General features: G+C 35.9%; 1 pseudogene; it reads right to left on the bottom strand.

Annotated features, from left to right (window-relative positions):
• Positions 1 to 24860, bottom strand: part of LOC128579415 (ankyrin repeat domain-containing protein 26-like) — an 85774-nt pseudogene that overhangs the window by 5782 nt on the left and 55132 nt on the right.

Genomic DNA, 24860 nt, shown 5'->3' with positions numbered 1-24860 from the left:
AATGAATTCTTACTATGAATAAAATAAAATGGCTGTAATACCAGGTTCTTGTTACATCTCCAAGAGAAATGGGAACCATGTGTTCCTTTACAAGAAATTCTGAGTAGGAGAAATTAATTGATTCTCTTTGGTTGTCATTGCTATTTACACATCTTTGATACTTTTGCCATCTTGGTCTTCGATCATTCAAGCAATGGTCAAATGGAGAGGCATGAGTAAACTTCATTTTAAAAGCTCAATTAGTTGCTTGATTTCACTATTGAAAAAGTATAATACAATTGCCCAGAAATCTATACATTTTATGAAACTTGATACAAAATCGCCATAAGTTCAATGTTAATTAAGGACATATGGTTATGTAATAAAGTAAAAAAAAAAAGAAATTGATTAGAAACAGTAATTAATATTTCTTTGTATTACAGGCTTATTTAATTCATAAAAAGTGTCTATGTTGGATTCCTATAGGTAGTAAACATCCTATGTGGTTAAAGTTTTGGATGGCAATCATTGCCTTGTGATTAGGGGTGGAACACTTTAGATGGTGCAGGAAAACTTGAAGTGTTATGAAACACAGTCACAGTGAAATCAATTACAAAGTAACTCAGAGCACCTATGGGTATTCATTCGATTATTAGGCAATAATGTTCAATGCTCTAAATGTAACTTAAATGTAGCTTTTTAGAAAATGTAAAATGCATACAGTAATGCATTTATGGGGTACAGTGTGCTGATTTCATACACAATTTGGAATGCTTACATCATACAGGTTAAGATCTATCTCTTTATGATTTAATAAAAAAATTAAAAATTAAAAAATGTAAAATGCATCACTTTAGTTATATTTATCCCATCAAGGTAACAAATGGGTATCTCTTGAAAATGAGAGCACCAGGGACTTAAAATAAAATTTATGTTTCTTTTCTTAATTAAGGTAGATAATTATGATCTTTGCTTAACATGTTAAGTCAATTAAACAACTCAGCATTTCAACAAATTAAAAAGAAAAGTTATGTCAGAAATTTGAAACTCAAAAGAAAAAAAGATAACATAACTAACTTTGGTTAGGTAGTTCACTAGGCTGTTATCTGAAATCTCTGGGCTTGAGGCAGAAGATCACCAAGGTTCCCTTGAAATAAACTTTCTGTTGAAAACTACACTTTTTAAATATTTTCAATGCAAGTGAATCTAGAACTGACCTTATGGCAGGAGTGATGCATCAAGATCTGTTACTCTTTTTTTCATCAAGCAAATCAGCAGTGTCTTCTGTTAGATTCTGATGAATTCTATGAAGATTGCAAAAGATGAGTGGTTAGTATTTCATTTTTCCTAAAGCATTCCTAAGTAGCTTGCAATTTAATATTAAGAAGTTGGCATAAGTGTAAATAAAATTTCCATTTAAACAGTGTTTTGTAACTGAAAATGTGTCAGGGCAGGCCTACTCTGTGCAACTCCAGTTATAAAACCATTCTAAATAAGAAAATAGTTTCTAATAAGAAAATAGTTCAAGTGCAGAGGGGAGAGGTATGGCTGTCAATGATGCAAGGATCAACAGGTAACGCTCGCTGCCTTCTGTAATGGCTCTCTTTATAATAAATACTTGAGGGTATCATTATAAATACTTATGCTTGGAGAGCAACTATGTGCAATAGGGAATATATCAATTTGCTTGACTATACTAAACATTCCACAACAAAAAAGTTAGAAAAAAACTTATTCTCTTAAGCCAGTACAAAGATTAAAAAAAAAAAAAAAAAAGTTCCTCAAAGACCTCTTCAAGCACTTGCTTTTGCCACCCTTTTACATTTCACCCACTATATGGGGAAAGTTCAGTATTGGGCACTGAGAGATAATTCAGAGCAACAACTTCTAGGTGAGAGTGAGATGGCTGAGTTGGTGATCAAGAAGAACTTCAGCAAGCACCGGTGGAAATTAGCTGCTAACACTGTTACCAAGGCATGAGTGGTGGGGCCTAACCTTTTTGTGTGTCTTCCATACCTCAGGCTTACCATGGCATTATTTTTAAGAACTTCGTGAATTATCCATTCCTTTATCTCCGTGTTAATCAAGTATGGAAGTTTTGCAAATATGCCTTTGTGTTGAGTGGAAAAACTATACCAGAAATTTTTTCTCAAGGTGCCCACTAGTGCCAAGACCAAAGATCACAGCCAAGAAAAGTTAATTTTCCAGGTGCCAGAAGATGCTGAAAGAATAGTTGTAGTACTTGACTATTTGGGTTTAAGTTGTAATCTTCATTAGATTAATGAAACTCATTAATATTTTTACCTAGTGGAATGGTGGCAAGAAATTTATAACAATATCACTGTCTAAATTATAAAGCTACAAAAATATCTAGCTGAAGGAATAAGAGATCAGGTTCACTACATAATAATTCATATGAAAAAATTTCATATAAAATCGTAAAAAGGGAGAAAAACAAACTGCTCTGAATGAATATTTCAAAATTAAGTTCACTAAGACCTGTTTTTATTTCCAAATAATTTCATGAACTTCCCTCCCTAAAAAATTATGCATTGAGGAAAATTAATGAACTTAATTTTCTATGATTTTGTGTTTTGACCTACTCTCTTAGATTTTTGTATGACAATTTTCTAATTTTCAATTCTTTTAGATAGAGTTGCTTGTATTTCCGAAATGTGGTTTCATTGATTTCTTCTCGAGAAGTTTCTGTTACGGAGATTTCAGATTCCAGAAAAGCAATACAGGATTTCATCTGAGCTCCTGCTGAAACAATATGCTCTAATTTTCCTTGAGATGATGCTCCAGTCTAAAACAAATTGAAAGGATACATTTTAAAGAATTATAATATGAATAGTTATTGTATATTTATTTTTTAATGTGTTGAGTCAGTGATGCCCTGAGTAAGTTTAAACATGGGGAGAAAGCATACCTTGCAAATGTTCATCATCAAGATCAACTAAGTTGGCAAAGCATCTATAGCTCAGCAGCTAGGGTGCTGGCCACATACACTGGGGCTGGTGAGTTTGAACCCAGCCCAGGCCTGCTAAACAAGGACAACTACAACACACACACAAAAAAAAATAGCTGGGCATTGTGGTGGGTGCCTGTAGTCCCAGCTACTTGGGAAGCTAAAGCAAGAGAATTGCTTAAGCCCAAGAGTCTGAGGTTGCTGTGAGCTGTGACACAAGGTTACTCTATTGAGTGAGACTCTGTTTCAAAAATAAAAACAACAAAAAAGTAAGCTGTTAATATAATTCAATATTAAATATACTTATACAAAAGGAATCATTATGTTGGAACTCATGTAATATGATCATTCAAAGAATATTAGAATCAATTTAAATTTTAAAAATGTTAAATAGTGTATCTTAAGAACAATTCAAGAGTGTGGTCTAATTTCTAAATCACAGCTTTTTCTTTCCTGTGGATCTATGTTAACTTCTCTTAATAATCAAATGATTTTCTTTTTGTTTTATTTATCAAATAATAACTGTGTACCCTAATGCATTTATGAAGTAAAATGTGATTTGATAGACAACATGGAATGCTTACATTTAAATGAATAACAGAACCATCTCCTCGCTTACTTATTTGATGTGGTAAGGCATTCATACGCTTTTCTTAATAGTTTAGAAATGTCTCATTGCATTATGCAAATTAGGTTATTTTTAGTAAAGTATCTCAAAAATGGGGAAAAAAAGTATCTAGTGTATTCAATACTAGTTTGAAATCAGTATATAATCACCTACACATTCACAAGGAGGTCAGGAGCAGTGTAGGACCAGCACAGAAAGCAGGTGCCTGCTTGCAGAGGCTGGCCGACCCTCTGGCAGAGGGGTAAAGACAGGGAAGTACTGTCCTGCAGATTTTTTGGACTTGGGTGCTCACCACAGCTGCCTTGGGAGAGCCTGCGTGAGAGAGTGAACTTGAATGGTGCCCAGTGGCAGGGATTGAACTACCAGGCAGGGTGTAACTTTGATTAGGTTGGCTGCCATCAGAGGGCTGTCATTGTGGGAGGGCCACTGGGAAGAAACAGCCTGCAGGGTCCCAGCACGTGACTGGCTGTGGTGCACCTGATGAGCTGGGTAGCCATCCTTGGGGTGAGGTGGATAGTTCTCACATCCCAGAAAAGCCACTTTGTGGCCAAGGGGCACTGTTTGGAAAGTTGAGGTGTGTATCCTAAAAAGTCTGGTAAAAGCTTCAGGCCCCCACCCTGCTATGACTGAATGTTAATGAAACAACCATGCCCTGACTGAGGGATAATAAGTCAGAAAGAAGGAAGCGGGTTTCCTCAGCAACTAGACAGTGGCTTCCCACATCCATCTTATATAGCAGAATCAGCATGTTTGTTTTGCATCTCCAACCCCCAGAGTGCCACCTGAAGTCCAGGTAATATATTGCTATCTGTATGTATATTTAAAATTTTTTCCTTCTAATTTTTTTAAGTTTTTCTTTCCTCGTGTTTTATTTTTTCATTTTTAATTTCTTGTATAATAAGGATTCCATTTTGTGTTAGCATTTCTTTGCTTTTTAAACTTATATTTCTATTTTTTCTTTCCTTCCTTTTTCTAGATTTTTCTCATCTTTCCTTCATACATTTTTGAAATGATAACTAAGGTATCCCTCTATCCCTCGTTTTTCCCCCAAAGTTTATAATTTTATTAATTTTCTTTATTTTATTCTCATCTGCTTTGTTCTCTTTCATTCTGTATTTTATTTATGGGACAGAGCCTTGCTCTGGGGCTTAGGCTGGGGGTCCATGGCATTGGCATGGCTCAAGGAGGCCTTAAAACCTGGGTTTGGTGTCCTTCTCACTTTAGACTTCCAAAGGACAGTATTAGTAGGTCCCCCCAGTGACACAAAGATGTTTTCCTTTTGTAAATGGTGGAGGCAAGGTCTTGCTTTTGGTCAGGCTGATAAGGAGCTCTTGACTGCGGAGAACACAACTTCCTTGGCCCCTCAGAGTCCTGGAATTGAATGTATAGGTCAATGCACCCTGTTGAACACCACTATTACTCCCGTATTTCTCTTCCTGTCCTTTCTTTTCTTTTTCTTTCACCCTTATTTTCTGTTTCTTTTCTCCCTTCTCATTCATTTCTCTTTTCTTCCTTTTGTCCCTGTACCAAAAGGCCACTCCAATATTCAAGCACAGAGACAAGAACATTTAAGAAGGAGGATGTGAGAGGAAAAAGTAGGGGAAGGATATGGATAAATAAGAAAGCACATATGAGGAAAAACCAACAAGAAAAAAAAATCTGGCAACACAAAAAACCAAAACAGATCAACCCTAACCTCAAGGGACCATGAGGCAGCTACCATAGAGGATCCCACCTAGAAAAAAATTATGGAAATAACATCAAGGGAATTTAGAGTATGGATGGCAAAAATGATGAAGGGAGTTGAAGGGAAAGTGGATAATCACTGAAGGGAAATCCAAAAATTGACTTAAAAGCATAGGAAAGAGGTACTAGACCTTAAAGAAATAAAGGAGTCACCCAGGGAAGTTAAAGATGCAGTAGGAAGTACAAATAACAGATTAGACCATGGAGAAAGAAGAATCTCAGAGCTAGGGGATATGTCTCTTGAGCTAACTCAGGCATTTAAAGAGGCAGAAAAGAGTAAAAGCAGAGCTTAGAGAATTATGGAAATTCATGAAGCATACAAATACACAAATTAAAGTGATCCCTGAGGGGAAAGGAAAATAACCCAAAGGTATAGAAGCCCTTCTAGAGCATATTGTAAATGAAAATTTCCCAAGCATCACCAAGATTCTGACACAGTCCTCTTAGATGCATATCAAACTCTGGTTCATCTCAACAGACACATTGTAATGAACCTGTCCAAGGTCAAAATTAAAGAGAAAATTCTGCAAGCAACCAAGAGTAAACACCAATTGAATTATAAGAGCCAATCCATTAGGGTGACAGTGGACCTTTCAGCTGAAACTTTGTAATCCAGAAGAAGGTGGTCATTGACATTTAACTTTCTTGAATACAACAATTTTCAGCCCAGGATTCTGTATTCTAGGTTTTAAATTTGACAGAGAAATCAAATCTTTTATTGACATGCAAACATTGATGAAATCTGCCACTACACGTCCAGCTCTGCAGAAATACTCAGACCCATTCTCCATACTGACCATCACAATGGACCTCCAAGAAAAGTAGACACCCAGAAACTGAAGAACAAAACATAGCTTCCACATTGGTGCAAAAAATAAAATTAAGCAATGGACCTTCACAAAATAAGGTGAATAGAACTCCACAATACTTAACAATTCTCTCAATGAATGGCTTGGATTCCCCACTGACAAGGCACAGACTGGGTGACTGGATAAAAAAGCACAATCCATCTATATGCTGTCTCTAGAAACACACCTAATGTTGAAGGACAAAAGAAGACTCAGGGTGAACCAGCAGTTAAGTAAGCGAGGAGATGATTACCATTTTCCTGAATTATTGTTTTCCAGTCCTTCATCCTGAGTCTTGTTTTATCCTTCAACATGTACAATCACCACATTATACCCCATAAATGCATTAAGGTACACAGTTATGATTTAATGAAGGAAAACATATTTAAAATATTAAAAAAAACAAAAGGAAATCAGAAAAGGAGGGGTTGCAAGTTTATTTTCAGAGACAATTGTATTTAAAGCAAAAAAGTAAGTAATAACAAAGAGGGTCACTATATACTGGTCAAGGGAACAATAGAACAAGAGGACATTTCAATTCTAAAAGCATATAACACCCAACTTATATGGTCCCAGATTTATGAAGCAAACACTAATTGTCTGAACAATATAATATTCTACAACACCACAGTAGCTAGGGACTTTAACATTCCTCCAAGAGAACTGGACAGAGCCACTAAACAGAAACTACACATAGAAACAAGGAACTTGAATGCTACCCTAGATCAGTATGCTTAATAGACATACACAGAACACACAACCCCAAAGCCAATGAGAATATGTTCTTCTATCAGCCCATGGATCATACTCCAGCCCACAGACACAAATCAAACCTCAACAATTTTTTTTGAAAATTTTAAATAATACTTTGCATCTTTTCAGTCCACCAGGGAATAAAGATAGAAATTGATTGCAACAAAAACCTTCATCCACACACAAAGTCCTGGAAACTACAAACTTTATGCTACATGACAGTTGAATCAAGGAGGATAAAAGAAGGAAATTATTAGATTTCATGAACAGCATGACAATGAAGCCACAGATTCCCAAAACCTGTGGGATACTGAAAAAGATGTCATAAGAGGAAATTTATTACATTAGATACCAACATATGAAATATAGAAAGAGAGCACATCAACAGCCTAATGAATCATCTCAAAGAAATGGAGAAGGAAGAGTAATCCAATTGCAAACCTAGCAGAAGAAAAGAAATAACCAAAATTAAATTAGAAATAAATGAAGTTGTAAACAAAAGAATCATTCAGAAAATCAATAAAATGGAAAGTTCGTTCTTTGAAAAGATAAATAAAATCAATAAACCTTTGGCCAGATTAAATAGAAAGATAGCATTAAAATCTCTAAAACCTCAATCAGAAACAAAAAAAGGGGAAATAACTACAGATACCACAGAGATACAAGAGATTATCGCTGTCTACTACAAGCAACTCTATGCCCAGAAATTTGACAATGTGGACGAAATGGACCAATACCTGGAATCACACTGTGTCCCTAGACTTAACCAGGGAGAAATAGAGCTCTAGAACAGACAAATATCAAGTACTGAAATTTAAATAACAATAAAAAAGCTTCCAACAACAAAAAGAAAATCCCTAAACCACATGGCTTCAGGAGAATTTGATCAAATCTTCAATGAAGAGCTTATACCTACCATGCAGAATGAATTCCAAAACACTGAGAAGAAAGAAACCTTTCCTAGCATGTTCTATGAAGAAAATATCACCCTGTTTCCAATACCAAGAAAAGACCAAACTAAAAAGAGAACAACAGACCAATTTCACTAATGAATATCGACAGAAATATACTCAACAAAATCCTAGAAAATAGATTTTATCTATACATTCAAAAAATTATATGTCATAATCAAGTCGGCTTCATCCCAGGGATGCTAAGATGAAGCTAGTTTAACCTACACAAGTCCATAAACATAATTCACCATATCAATAGAAGTCAAAACAAAGACCATAAAATCCTCTCAATAGATGCAGAAAAAGCATTTGCCAATATTCAGCATCTTTCTCTAACAAGAACACTTAAGAAAATAGGCAGAGATGACACATTTCTTAATTGGTTGAAGCCTTCTGGGACAAACTCACAGCCAATTTCACACTAAATAAAGTTTTCCACTTAGAACTGAAACTAGACAGGATGTCCACCATCACCACTGGTATTCCACATAGCTCTGGAAGTTTTAACTAATGCAATCAGGAAAGAGAAGGACATTAAGTGGATACAAATGATGGCCGAGGAGGTCAAACTTTCACTCTTTGCCAATGTTATCATTTTATACTTAGAGAACCCAACTGATTCAACTACACGACTCCTGGGAGTGATCAAGATATAGAGTAATGGTGTGGAGTATAAAATCAATGTGCTCAAATCAGGAGCCTTTGTGCATGCAAATAACAATTAAGATGAGAGGCAAACAGGGACACAATACCCTTCAGAGCAGCTTCAAAGAAAGTGAAATACCTGGGAATATACTTAACCAAGGACATGAAAGATCTTTACAAAGAGAATTATGAAACCCTAAGAAAAGAAATAGCAGGAGACATGAATATATGGAAGAATATGTCATGTACACGACTGGGAAGATTTGCATTGTTACAATGTTTATAAAACCCAAAGTAATGTATGGACTCGATGTAATTACCATTAAAATACCAACATCATACTTTGAAGAAATGGAAGAAAGAGTTCTGCATGTTGTATGGAAACAATAAAAAACCCATAAAGCCAAGGAAATTATTAATAATAAAAACAAATCCAGAAGTATCACTCTACCAGACTTTACATTATATTGTAAGTCCACAGTTATCAGAACAGCATGGTACAGGCACAAAAATAGAAATACAGACATATAGAACAGAATAGAAAACCTAGAGATGAAACCAGCTTCTTATTGCTATCTGATCTTTGATAAACCAAACAAATAATCACTATTCAATAAATGGTACTGGGAGAACTGGATAATTCACATAAAAACTGAAAGTGGACCTGCACTTTTCGTCAACTTACAAAAATTGAATTCAAGATGGATAAAAGTTTAAATCTAAGACATGAAATGATAAAAGTCCTAGAAGAAAGTGTAGCGGAAAACTTGATGATGTAGACCTGGGGAAAGATTTTATGAAGACTCTGTTGGCAATCCACGACAATACCAAAATTAAACAAATGGGACTTAATTAAGCTGGAAATTCTGCACAGTTAAGGACACAAAAACTAAAGCAAGATGACATTAATCCCCCTCCCTCCATCTCCCTCCCTGCTCCCTCCCCCACCGTCCCTCCTCTTTCCCCCTTCTCCCTATTCTTACGTTGTAACTGGGTTATAGCTTTCATGTGAAGGTCCTACATTAGTTTCATAATAAGGGTGAGTACATTGGGTACTTTTTCTTCCATTCTTGAGACACTTTACTAAGAAGAATATGTTCAAGCTCCATCCATGTAAACATGAAAGAGGTAAAGTCTCCATCTTTTTTTAAGGCTGCATAATATTCCATGGTGTACATATACCACAATTTATTAATCCATTCGTGGATCAATGGGCACTTGGGCTTTTTCCATGACTTAGCAATTATGAATAGGGCTGCAATAAATACTCTAATACAAATATTTTTGTTGCGATGTGATTTTTGGTCTTCTGGGTATATGCCCAGTAGAGGAATTACAGGATTGAATGGCAGATCTATTTTTAGATCTCCAAGTGTTCTCCATATCTCTTTCCAAAAGGAATGTATTAATTTGCATTCCCACCAGCAGTGCAAAAGTGTTCCCTTTTCTCCACATCCATGCCAACATCTCTGGTTTTGGGATTTTGTGATGTAGGCTAGTCTCACTGGAGTTAGATGATATCTCAAAGTAGTTTTGATTTGCATTTATCTGATGATTAAAGATGATGAGCATTTTTTCATATGTCTGAAGGCCGTGTGCCTGTCTTCTTCAGAGAAGTTTCTCTTCAAGTCCTTTGCCCAGCCTGTGATGGGATCCCTTGTTCTTTTCTTGCTAATGCGTTTGAGTTCTCTGTGGATTCTGGTTATTAAATCTATGTCGGAGACATAACCTGCAAATATCTTTTCCCATTCTGAGGGCTGTTTGCTTGCTTTACTTCCTGTGTTCTTGGCTGTGCAGAAGCTTTTTAGTTTGATCAACTCCCAGTAGTGTATTTTTGAAGCAGCTTCAATTGCCTGGGGGATCCTTCTCATGAAAAACTCGCCCAACCCAATTTCTTCAAGGGTTTTTCCCTGCACTCTCTTCTAGTATTTTTATAGTTTCATGTCTCAGATTTAAATCTTTAATCCAGTGAGAGGCTATATTGGTTAATGGCAAGAGGTGTGGGTCCAGTTTCAGTCTTCTACAGGTTGTCAGCCAGTTCATCCAGCACCATTTGTTAAATAGGGAATCTTTTAATCTTTTCCCCATTGAATGTTTTTAATTGGCTTGTCAAAAATTAAATAACGGTAATTAGCTGGATTCATCTCTTGATTCTCTATTCTGTTCCAGACGTCTACTTCTCTGTTTTTGTGCCAGTACCATGCTGTTTTTTTTTTGTTTGTTTGTTTGTTTTTGTGGTTTTTGGCCAGGACTGGGTTTGAACCCACCACCTCTGGCATATGGGACCAGCGCCCTATCCCCTTGAGCCACAGGCACTGCCCAGCATGCTGTTTTGATCACTACTGATTTGTAGTATAGTCTGAGGTCTGGTAGAGTGATTCCTCCTGCTTTGTTTTTATTTCTGAGTAATGTCTTGGCTATTCGAGGTTTTTTCTGATTCCATATAAAACGAAGTATTGTTTTTTCAAGATCTTTAAAGTATGACAGTGGAGCTTTAATGGGGATTGCGTTGAAATTATATATTGCTTTGGATAGTATGGACATTTTAACAATGTTGATTCTTCCCAACCATGGCATGGTATATTTTTCCATTTGTTAACATTCTCAGCTATCTCTTTTCTTAGAGTTTCATAATTCTCTTTATATAGATCTTTCACGTCCTTTGTTAGATAAACTCCAAAGTATTTCATCTTCTTTAGCACTACTGTGAATGGAATAGAGTCCTTAATTGTTTTTTCAACTTGACGATTGTAAGTATATATAAAGGCTACCAATTTATGAATGTTGATTTTGTAACATGAGATGCTGCTGTATTCCTTGATCACCTCTAAGAGTTTTGTAGTAGAGTCCCTAGTATTTTCCAGATATACAATCATATCATCTGCGAAGAGTGAAAGTTTGATCTCTTCTGACTCTATGTGGATACCCTTGATCGCCTTTTTTTCCCTAATTGTGGTGGCTAAAACTTCCATTACAATGTTTTTTTTTTTTTTTTTTTTTGAGATGGAGTCTTAAGCTGTCACCCTAGGTAGAGTGTAGTGGCATCACAGCTCACAGCAACCTCCAACTCCTGGGTTTAAGCGATTCTCCTGCCTCTGCCTCCCAAGTAGCTGGGACCACAGGCGCTGGCCACAACACCTGGCTATTTTTTGGTTGTAGTTGTCATTGTTGTTTGGTGGGCCTCCGCTTTGGATTCGAACCTGCCAGCTCAGGTGTATGTGGCTGGCGCCTTAGCCACTTGAGCCACAGGCACTGAGCCTACTTCCATTACAATGTTAAAGAGCAATGGAGACAATGGGCAGCCTTGTCTGGTTCCAGATCTGAGTGGAAATGATTCCAATTTAACTCCATACAATATGATATTGGCTGTGGGTTTGCTGTATATGGCCTCTATCAGTTTAAGAAATGTCCCTTCTATACCAATTTTCTTAAGTGTTCTGATCATGAAGGGATGTTGGATGTTATCAAAAGCTTTTTCTGCATCGATTGAGAGAATCATATGGTCTTTGTTTTTTAATTTGTTTATGTGCTGAATTACATTTATAGATTTACGTATATTGAACCAGCCTTGAGACCCTGGGATAAAACCGACTTGTTCATGATGTATGATTTGTTTGATATGTTGCTGGATTCTGTTTGTTAGAATCTTATTGAATATTTTTGCATCTATATTCATTAGTGATATTGGTCTACAATTTTCTTTTCTTGTTGGGTCTTTTCCTGGTTTGGGGATCAGGGTGATGTTTGCTTCATAGAACGTGTTGGGTAGTCTTCCTTCTTTTTCTACCTTTTGGAACAGTTTGAGTAATCTTCAAGGGAATATGTGAATCCTAGTAAAAGTGGAATGTAAAGGTCTTAGCCAAATAACTAAGAGAATGCCACGAAAGCTATGTTAACTAGTGTAATGAAAATGTGTCAAACGGTCTATGAACCAAGTCTATGGTGCCCCATGATCATACTAATGTACACAGCTATGATTTAATAAAATTAAAAAAAAACTATAGCAAATAAAGAACCTTTGGAATGGGAAAAGATATTTGCAGGTTATTAATCTGACAAAGGGTTGATAATTAGAATCCACAGGGAATTCAGATTAATCAACATAAAAAGAACAAACAATCCCATCTATCACTGGGCAAGAGTCATGAACACAACCTATGAAGAAGACAAATGAATGGCTAACAAACATGAAAAAAATGGTCTTAATCATCACAGAAATACAATCAAAATCATTTTTAGATATCACTTAACCCCACTCAGAATAGCTTACATCACAGGTTCCCAAATGAGATGCTTGTGCAAATGTGGAGAAAAGTGAACATCTTTACACTGTTGTTGAGATTGCAAACTAATAGAGTCTCTTTGGAAATAAGTAGGGAGAGTCCTCAAAGAACTCAAATTATACCTCCCATTTGATCCCACAATGCCACTACTAGGCATCTACCCAGAAGAAAAAAATAGCACCTTATCATAAAGACATCTGCATTTGATTATTGCTGCTCAGTTTACAATCACCAAGATGTGGAAACTACCCTAGTGCCCACCAACTCATGAATGGATTAACAAACTGTGGTATATGTATACTATGAAATACTACTTAGCCATAAAAAGATGGAGAATTTACATCTGGATAGTTAGAAAACATTCTTTTTAGTAAAGTATCACAAGAATGGAAAAGCAAGTATCCAATGGATTCAACAGTAATATGAAGCTGGTAGACCAACTAATACATGCCCCCACAAAACAAAAAGTCAATTTAACTCCAGTTGAGCTAAGGCGGGAGGAAAAAGGGGGACAAGGGAATGGGATCAGTGTGGTCCCACCTAATGGGCACATGTAAGGACATAGGGCACATCTCCCCAGAGTGAGAAACAATTATAATAGGGACTTTCCCTAACAAACTCAAAAACAAAACAAAACAAACCCCCACAAATTTTAAGACTTCTCTATAATAAACATGCCTTTTCCCTGTTTCTTGCAGCTTTTCATTTATTTTTATTTTTACTTTCTATTTTAAATTTTATTTATTTCTGTTTTAAACTTTCTTTTATTTGAGCCAGGATCTTGCTCTGACTCTCAGTACAATGCCATGATCATAGCTCATTGCAACCTCTAATATGAGGGCTCATGTTATTTTCTCACTGCAGCCTCTTGAATAGCTGGGACTATAGGGAAGCATCACCACACCCACACCTGGATAATTATTTTTTCTTTCTTTCTTTCCTTTTCCTTCCTTACTCCCTCTCTCCCTCCCTCCCTTCCTTCCTTCCTCAATTAAAAAAGAGGGTCATCAAGGCCATATCTTTCAGTCTTAGTTTGCTTTACCTCTCAGCACCACCTGCAGGTCCTCTCTTCCTTTCTCCGTCCCTTCCTTCCTTTCTTCTTTCCTTCCTTCCCTCCCTCCCTCCTTTCTTCCTTCCTTTCTCTCTCTCTCCTCTCTCTCTCTCTCTTTTTTCTTTTCTTTTCTTCCTTTTCTCTCTTTCCCCTCCCTCCCTCCCTTCCTTCCTTCCGTCCTTCCTACCTTCCTTCCTTTCTTTTTTCTCTTTCTTTCTTCTCTTTCTTTTTTTTCTCACATTACCTAGGCTTGTCTACAGCTCCTGGTTTCAAGCCTCCTACAGTGCTTAGATTACAGGCATGAATCACCTCTTACAGCTTTTCTATCATCCTGTTTCTCCCCTTGCTTTTTTTTTTGAGACTAGGTATAACTTTCTCACCAAAGATCAAGTACAGTGCTACCATCACAGCTTGATGAAGTCTCTAATTCCTGGGCTCAAGTGATTCACCTGACTGGGCCTCCAAGGAGCTAGGACTACAGTTTCATATCACCATGATGGGCTAATGCGTTTATAGTTTTTGTAGAGATAGGCCCAGGCTTCAGGTGATCTTCTTGCCTTGGCCTTTTTACTTTGGCCTCATAAAGTGCTGGGATTCCATGGCATGACTGTGTATTAATATTCCTTAATGCACAGTCTCATCCAGAGATCTATTTTTCATCACTTTTTAAAACTAAAATCTTTTACAATCCTACACTTCCAATTTAAAAAGAGGGCCATCAAGGCCATATCTTTGAGTCTTAGTTTGCTTTACCTCTCAGCACCACCTGCAGGCACTGACTAGGCCCTTCCCTGTGCTCCTGGACGAGCATCTATCCTGAAATCGCCAAACCTGAAATCCTAAATGCTTCAAAATGTTATTCATCTTACATATAAAGATGACAAGTGGAAAATTCCACATCTGAATTCATGTGACATGTTTCAGTGAAAACACACATCTTCGTTTCATGCAAAATTTAGTACTTAAAAATATTATATCAAGTTACGTTCAGGCTTTGTGCATAAGTTGTTCATGAAGCATTAATGAATATTGTGTTTAGACTTGGATCCCATCCTCAAGATATTTTATTGTGTATATATAAATATTCTAAAATCTGAAATACTTCTGGGCATTTGGGGTACAGAATGTACAGCCTGTACTAGTAGAGAAAAAAAGTTCCTTTTAAGTATGATAGAAAGTAAGAGATTGACTTACTGAACTTGCAGATGACACATATTTCTCAATGCAGTCCAGTGCCTTTCCAAAGTTTATTTTCATTTTTGAATTTTCTTTTTCAAGGCTAAAATACATATTGTAAAATAATTCTTATCACAGATAAATTTTTAAAATGCCATAAAGCTTGTGAACAAATATCTAAAGGCATAATTAGAGAATTTCTCAAAGATTAACAAAGCAGATGATTTGGCAAAGGTATTTTTCTAGGTGTATTTTTGGAAAATGTATAAAATTTTGAGAAAATATACAAAGGCATGCATTTCAATATAGCTTAAAGTTGAAACTTTCCTTGGCTTCACACAAACATACTTATTACCTGAACAGATATAATCTCATATTACACTGCTATTTGCTTTATGAATACTCAAGTTATTTTGTGTGCTGCTTTTAACTGTACCTTTGCATGCGGTCTTCCATCATCCTTTTACATTTTATAGTCTCTGCTAACTGATCTTCCAGAGATTTCTGCACCTAAAACGAAAGATTAAAAATAATTTACACTTGGAAAAACAAAATGTCCACCAATGGATTAATGGATAAATGAAATGTGGTATACATAAAAATATTATTCTTGGGCTATGACAATGTTTTTATTAAAATCTTACTACCCAAATCATTAATTTTAGGAATTAAGTCAATTTCTTTTGTAAAGTCAAGGGGATAGGCACTACTTGCAATAAGTACTATCACTATGAAGGGGATAGATATTTTTATCAGAGACGTTTTTCATATTGTCTACCATATTCTTATATGCAGGTTGTCCCTGACTTGGGATCCTCCAACTTCCTATTGGTTTGACTCCATAATGATGTGAAGCCATTGCAAGTTTGACATAATGATGATGGCAACCTAAATTTTTTTGACTTTAAAATGATATGAAACACCCCAATTTCAATGTATGTTGAATTTTGATTCATGATCCTTCCCAGGCTAGCAATATGTGTTATGAGGGACATACAATGCCTTATTATAGACAGACTTATATTAGATGATTTTTTCAACTGAAGGCTAATGTAAGTGCTCTGAACATGTTCCAGGTAGGCTAGGCTAAGTGAGGATGGGTTTATTGGGATATAACCCCACTGAAAGTCAGTGAGCATCTGTACTACAGGTTGAGCATCTTAATATTAGAACCTAAAATCCAAAATGCTCCCAAATCCTAATCACTTTTAGGGTCATAATGACATTCCAAATGGAAAATTTGACATCTGACTTCATGTGCCATGTTGCAGTGAAAACATCTTTGCTTCATGCACAAAATTATAGAACATTACATAAAATTATCTTCAGGTTGTGTGAATATGGTGTATATATTAGAAATAAATTTGTGTTTAGACTTGAATTCCCTTCCCAAGATATTTCAATGTGCATGTACAAATATTCCACAATCCAAAACATTTCTAGTCCAAAGCATTTTGAGTAAGATACACTCAGCCTATTCTGCCACAGAACTAAAATAAGAGATTAACTTACGAAACTTGCACTTGACAAGTCTTTCTCATACTGGTTGAGTTTTTCGGCTTGGTCTTTGACAGTAAGTTTTAATTTGGAATTTGCCATTTTGATCCTAAAATATAATTTTTAAAATAATTAATGTCAGATAATTTTTTTAAATATCATGCAATTTTTGAACAAACACTTGAAGGTATGTTTATGTGAATCCTTAGATATTTGAAAAGTAGATGATTAAGCAACTATATCATTTTTCTAGCAATGTCCATGCATAATGTGCAAAATTTAGAAACAAAGTAAAAAAAAAATATGCATTTCAAAACAGCTTAAAGCTGAAAATTTTCCTAAGATTCACACAGATATAGTTACTATTACAACTAGCACTAGTCTCAAACTGTAACACTTATTTTCTTTATAATACTCAAGTCTTTTTATTTTTCTTTTTTGCTGCTTGAAAGCATACTTTTTCCATTGGTCTAGCATCTTCTCAGCACGGTGTCCTTCCTCTTTGAGTTGATCCTCTACTTCTTGAAACTAAAACAAAGATTAGAAAAATGTTTACACTTGGAAATGACCCACATTTCCCTCACTGGATGGACAGCTAAAAAATGTAGCATATAGAAAACAAGGTTTTTAGACTAACACACTATTTGCGTTAAAAATAATAATGATCTAGTACAAATCTGCTCATCACCTGAAGAGATTTTTGTAGCTAAATTTCATTGGAACCCTGACACACCCCTTCATTCTGCATATTATTTATAGATACTTTTCTGACATTACTGCACAGTGGAGCGGTTGCAACAGGAATCTTCTGGATCATACAACCTAAAATATACTATTTGGCCCTTCACAGAGAAGGTTATCTACTTCTGTTATAGGATGAAAACACAACATTATTCTTGCTTTTACAAATTATATTGTATTATTATTAATTTTTACAAATTATATTGTATTACATAAATACTATTAAATACTCAATAAATACATTATTCTTAATTTTACAAACTATATTGTATGAGATAAATACTCAAATTTATAAAATTGATAAAATGGGGAAAGAGAAGATTACATTATGATAAGCATGTATATTTTGTATTCTAAGATCACAACATTAACTTTTATTATTTTATTTTATTCACATTTAATTTTATTGTAACAAGGCAACTTTATACTTTCAGCATCTAACACTCACCATCATCTTTCCTTTTAGGAGAAGGAAAAGGACTTTTAAAAATAAATGGGAAGAAAAGTACAACAGAGAATGTCAACCCCAAAGTTAAGTCGCAAGGCTTAAGTTTTCACTAGAAGAGAAATAATTTAAATGCGTCGCCTTAAACTGTGAGGATGACTATTAAATTTTGCAATTAAACACGACAAAGGAGAGGCCATTATGTTAAAATTACCACTTAACCGACCCAGTCACGTCAAAGCCATGTTTTACTAACCATCGTGACCAGATGTTTATTTTATTTATTTTTTTTTTTTTTGTGAGCATGAGCAAGTAGACAGGCACAAGTTGGTAAATGCTAACTGTCCATATTCATAGACGCATTGTAGTCTCTGAGCCAGTTTACAGGGAAAATAGAGAAAAGGCTAGAACTTTGTGCACTGCTACACAGGGGGACAGCACCCTTCAGCTTCCCACAGAGCAAGGGGACCAGGTTTTCCTTTTTCTCTCACATCTCAGTGGTGTGTATGCTTCAGATGACAACCAGATGTCTCATGGAATAGTTTGAGAGGTGGACCTTTACAGAGGCCAAAAGATCTGGGTTTGAGTACTGGCTCCACCAGTACTAGCTGTGTGACCTTTAGCAAATTAGCAACTTGGTTTCTTCATCTACAACATGGACAGAATAGCACTGATTTCCTCATGTGGATGTTGGGAAGACTGAACTGGGGAATACACGTAATGCACTTAGAAAAACGTGAGGCACATGGTGAGTGGCATATAATATTTACTATTAACATCTTGTTGTATTTTATGTTCTAATTTTATAGTTTAGGCAGGTGACATGCCAATGAAAATGGTCCCCGACAGCTGCACTCAACTGATCTCCACACTACTGAAATGGGCAATGCAGAGCATGACGCCCACAACAGTCCCAAATTCTGTAGATAACAGTCACCAACTCCAGTAGCCAGCATTGTTCTCGTCCACTCATAAGAATTCATAGCTTACTTGTCTCCATAGCAATCAGTGGGATGCATGACCATGCACTGCAGTGCACAGAGCATCTTCTGGAATGAGTTGTATGGAACTTACATGACCCCAGGAAATAGCCTCAACCTGAAAACACTAGACTCCATTGATAAATCAAGGTGCCTTGATCACTTCATTCCCAGCAACTGGATATGATGGGCTGCACTAGCAAGCACTCTGATGATCAAGTTAAGGTCATGTGCTGTGGTAGATCAGAAAGGCCAGAGCTTTTCAGTTGGAAAGGCAATTATCAATCTACAAGTCCCAATTCTGACTTTGTAATGAAGGAATACTAATTTAATTTTTTTTTTCTATAGTGACAATGACATGAATATATTTTTTTCCTGCTGGTTGCATCTACATTCACTTATTTATTTGGTTGAACACTTTCCTTGGAAATTAAATTAGTACTAGCAGGAAAGAAGCAGACTGGTTTGGCCCTAACTCATTGAAACAAACAAAAAACAGAAAAACATTTTCTTGCTACTGTTGAAACAGCAATGAACAATAAGAAAGAACTACAGGAAATATTTCAAACTTTCTCAATATTAAATAAGATTACATGAGGAGATAAGCAAAGACATAGCGTACTTTCCAGAAGTATATCTTTGAAGGAGATAAGGAAATCAAAATATGATTCCTTGGTATAGAGAATATTTTCAATGAAAAGGCCATTTTTGATTAGAATGCACTAGTCTCTCCTCTATAAAACCTGAATAAGTTGATTTAGAATCAGAAAAGGGGCTGCTGGAGTCCTTATCACATAGGCCTGGCCCTAATGTCCTTTGAAGCACTGAGACCTGTCTCTCAGGTTAAACTGCAACTCAGTCTATTTCCCTCCATCTACCCATCATCCCTCGCAACCACTTGCTACACATATATTTTACAGTTTCTCTCCCCCCTACCTTCTAAAAGGCATCTTTAAAAGCCACTGACTATCACTGAAACATTGGGCAATCATTCATACCCCCCATGTGCATGGTATTTGGAAATAAACCTTTCTCTTATTAATCTACTCTAATTGTGAGTTGATCTTTTCAGCAAATCAACCTAGGGGAAAAGGGCAAGTTTCCCTGAGACTCCCCTTACCTTCTTTCCATATAATTTCCTTAATTCCCCAATTACAAACTTCACTGGGAAGATATTGCAATGGATAAATCACAGCTAGACATATTTACAAAATACTTTTCACTAAATTTTGTTAAATACTATCTATTAATTATAAAATAACTTGGAAAAAGTCACTGAAATATATATCCCAAATAGAGAAAATTAGTAACAATAGCAAGAAAGAGTTTTTTTCTGTTTTTTTAATAAAAAAGTTCCAATTTTATATTTTATTGCTTAAAATATATTTAGAATAAAATTTTATTATATCAATTATCAGTATAGTATAAAGTATTTAATTATATTCTAACAAATGTTAATCTAAAACATTTTCAATTTATATAAGGATAACTTATAGGCGTATCAACTTTTGCTATTAAATCATAGCTGTGTACATTAATGCAATTATGGGGTACAATGTGCTCGTTTTATATACAACTTAGATATTATTCTCACCTTAGGCAAATTTATAATTGAACAAGATGACTCCTCATGAAAAAATAAAAGCCCTCAGAATGGGAGAAAATATTTGCAGGTTATACCTCTGATAAAGTTTTAATAACCAGAACCCACAGATAACTCAAACGTATTAGCAAGAAAAGAACAAGTGATCCAGTCACAGGGTGGGCAAAGAACTTGAAGAGAAACTTCTCTAAAGAAGACAGACACACGGACTACAGACACATGAAGAAAAGCTCTTCATTCTTAATCATCAGAGAAAGGCCAATCAAAACTACTTTGAGATATCACCTAACCCGAGTAAGAGTAGCCCACATAACAAAATCCCCAAACCAGAGATCTTCTCATGGATGTGGAGAAAAGAGCACACTTCCACACTGCTGGTGGGAATGCACACTAATACGTTCCTTTTGGAAGGATGTTTGGAGAATACTTAGAGATCTAAAAATAGACCTGCCATTCCATCCTATAATTCCTTTACTAGGTATATACCCAGAAGACCAAAAATGACAATATAACAAAGACATCTGTACCAGGATGTTCATTGCAGCCCAATTCATAATTGCTAAGTCATGGAAGAAGCCCAAGTGCCCATCAACCCACGAATGGACTAGCAAATTGTGGTACATGTATAACATGGAACATTATGCAGCCTTAAAGAAAGATGGAGACTTTACCTCTTTCATGTTTACATGGATGGAGCTGGAACATATTCTTCTTAGCAAAGTATCTCAAGAATGGAAGAAAAAGTATCCAATGTACTCATCCCTACTATAAAGCTTATTTATAGCTTTCATATGAAGGCTATAACCTAACTATAGCTGAAGAATATGGGGAAAGGACCAAGGGAAGGGAAGGGAGAAGGGAGGTTACGGTGGACGGAGGGTAAGGGGTGGGGCCACATCATAGTGCATCTTAGAATGGGTACAGGCGAAACTTACCAAAGGTAGAACACAAATGTCTACATGCAATAAGCATGAAAATGAGATGAAGGCTACGTTGAACAGTTTGATGAGAATATTTCAGATTGTATATGAAACCAGCACATTGTACTCCTTGATTGCACAAATGTACACAGCTATGATTTAATAACAAAAAATTTTAAAAAGCAATGCAAAATGAAGGACTAACTTATTCTGCACAGATTAGATAACAAGTACTAAAGAATAAAGTCAACAAAAGTCAGAACACTCAGAGAAATTTTCATGAAGAAGGAAAAATTGTTCTCTGGTCTGAATGAGGTTAGATGATCAGAAGCTAAAAAAGCGGGAAGCACAGCATGAGCAAGGCAGATAGATGGTCAAATCTGCTAACTAACTGAGGATGATAGTCAATGGCAGGGAAATAAAAACACGTCCGCTTGATATCATTTAAATTAATGTTCATGGGACTATGATGCATTGGTGGCAAAAAGTAGAAACAAACCTAAAGGTCCAGCAAGTGAAGAATCGATCACCAGTAGGACCACACAATAGAACAGTACCAGACCATGAAAAGAAATGAAGTATTGATCCATACTACAACATGGATTCATCCTGAAAACACGCTTTGTGAAAGAATCCAGTCACAAAGGACTAAGTAGTATATGGCTCCATTTATAAGAACTGTCTACAAAACAGCATGGCACTGGCACAAAAATAAAGATGTAGATCTATGAAATTGGATAGAGAGTTTAGAGATGAACCTAGCCACATATCGCCATTTAATCTTTGAAAAGCCTACAAAGAGCATGCAATGAGGAAAAAGATCCTTATTTAACAAATGGTGCTGGAAGAACTGGTTATCCACATGTAGAAGACTGAAACTGGACCTGCACCTCTCACCATTGACAAATAATTGATTCTTCGTAGATGAAAGATTTAATTATAAGACACAAAACAATAAAAATTCTAGGAAAGAGTGGGGGGAAACACTTGAATACATTGGCCTGGGAAAAAACTTTGTGAGATAGATTCTCTTAGCAATTGCAGCAACACCAAAAATCAATACCTGGGACTTGATTGAGCTTAAAAGCTTTTGCACACCTAAGGCTACCGCAAATGAAACCAACAGACAGCCTTCAAATGGGAGAAAGTTTTTGCATGTTATGAATCTGACAAAGGCCTGATAACTAGAACGTACACAGAACTCAAATTGAACCATAAGAAAGTATAAACAACCCTCTCTATAAGTGGGCAAGAGATTTGAACAGAAACTTCTCTGAAGACGACAGACGAATGTCCATCAAACACTTGAAAAAATGCTCATTGTCTTTAATCACCAGAGAAATGCAAATCAAAACCACTCTAAGATATCACCTAACCCCAGCAATCCCAGAACTACAGATGCTATTGTGGATATGGAGAGAAGGGACGCTTCTACCATGCTGGTGGGATTGCAAAATAATACAGCCTTTTTGGAGAGAAGTATGGAGGATCCTCAAAAATCTAAAAGTAGACCTACCATTTGACCCCGCAATCCCATTAATAGGTATCTATCAAGAATAACAAAAATCATTTTACCACAAAGACATTTGCGCTAGAGTGTTTACTGTGGCTCAATTCATAATTGCCCAGTCATGGGAGCAACCTAAGGGTCCATCAAACTATGAACAGATCAACAAACTGTGGTATATGTATACCATGGAATATTATTCAGCCATTAGAAAGATGGAGACTTTACATCTTTTACATTTACCTGGATGAAATTGAAATACATTCTTCTTAGTAAAGTACCATAAGAATAGAAAAATAAATATCCAATATGAAATCCATACCTCCATACCTATATGAAATCAATATATAAACAATTACATGCTCATAAGAACAATAAAACACTCTTATAGTCCAGTTTGTGGGTAGAGTGAAGCGGGGTGGGGAACGTTTGGCAGAATGAGGGAGGGCACGAGGCAAGATCTCACCTATTGTGCACATTGTGAGGATGTATAATATGCCCCTTGGAAAAAAATAAAATAAAATTTGATTGATAAAGTCTCCCTCACCCTCACCCCACCACCCCAAAAATGAACTGTCTAGATAAGCAAATCTATGGAGATAAAGGTAGATGGTGGTTGCCCAGGCATGGGGAAGTGGAGGGATAAGATGAGGGTGGAGGTTATGGTTATAAGATGTGGGGTTTCTTTTCGCATTGATGCAAATGTTCTGAAATTGATTGTGATGATGGTTCCACAACCCTGTGAATATACTAAGAGACATTAAGTGGTGAACTGCATGGTATGTGAATGAGACCTCAATACATTTGCTTTTAAAAATCCAATGGCAGGATCTGGATAATTTTCTTAATTCTTTATTTTGGATGTACCTCCTATCCAAGACCTGAATATTTCTGTGCTTTTACAATATAATTAAAGTGAAATGAAAATGAAGGCAATTAACTTTGCAAAGAGTTTATAAATTAACCTAAAACATTTTCATTTTATTTATTTATTTATTTATTTATTTTTTTAGAGACAGAGTCTCACTTTATGGCCCTCTGTAGAGTGCCGTTGCCTCACACAGCTCACAGCAACCTCCAACTTCTGGACTTAAGCGATTCTCTTGCCTCAGCCTCCCGAGCAGCATTTTCATTTTAGACAAGAATATAAAGGCCTTTCTCTATGAGTTAACCTGAAATCCATGAAATAAGTATACACAGATTTTGTATCCATTCACAAAAGTGAAGATATGTTCTGGAACATTTCATTAGACATTACCCTGATTTAATCTGGCTTGCCTCACAATGGCAATAGAGAAATCACTGAAAAACTACTGCTTAACAGGAAAAATATCTCACAACTTCTGTGAAAAATGATGCCTAATCCTCGACTTTCCTAAGGGTATATATTATAAGAAAATATGGTATATTTCTAAGTAATTTTAAGGAAAAGTGGAAGAATGCAAGTCAGAATTTAAGAAATAAGTACATGATAAAGATAATGAAATGGTACAAAACTACTCATAATGAAAATATAAAAAGAAAGCTGTCACCTGCAGCTAGTATTCTAAAACACTTTATGTTATTGGATCAGCTCTAGATTAACTGGTGGCATGTTAATTTCGTACATACTTGGTTTGTCATCTGACTTATTTTTCTCATTGAATGTTGGGTCTCATCTTCTAAATGAATGTGACAACGTGATGTAGTTTCTAGTAACGTCTCCGATCTGGATAGTTTTTGCATGGTATCACACAGTTCTTGGCGAAGTTTTCTCAAAACTGCCTGGTAAGATATTTTTGTTGCAGATATTATAAACACTTTATTATTAGGATGTGTTAATAATATTTAACTTTAACATATATACCTTGAAGATTATCATCACATACATTGCATTGACTCACCTTCTTTTCCTCCTGTGTACACATTCCTGTTGACCACTAAATTTGGCTAAGGACACTAAGGAAAGAGCTACCTCCCCCCCAAGTCAGTATTCTACTGCTCAGACAACAGATTCAGTCCTCTATTCATTCCTCCCCTCATGAATGTGAAATGCATAAGGACCAACTGAAGGCTTAAAAGCAACGTGAAATGCATAACAAAAGATTCATATGCATGTGGATGGGATAGTGGTGGCAAATTCTACCCTGTAAAATGG

The sequence above is a fragment of the Nycticebus coucang genome, unplaced genomic scaffold (genome assembly GCF_027406575.1).
Source record: "Nycticebus coucang isolate mNycCou1 unplaced genomic scaffold, mNycCou1.pri scaffold_53, whole genome shotgun sequence".
In the NCBI taxonomy this organism is placed as follows: Eukaryota; Metazoa; Chordata; class Mammalia; order Primates; family Lorisidae; genus Nycticebus; species Nycticebus coucang.
This window is presented reverse-complemented; position numbering and strand designations above follow the sequence as displayed.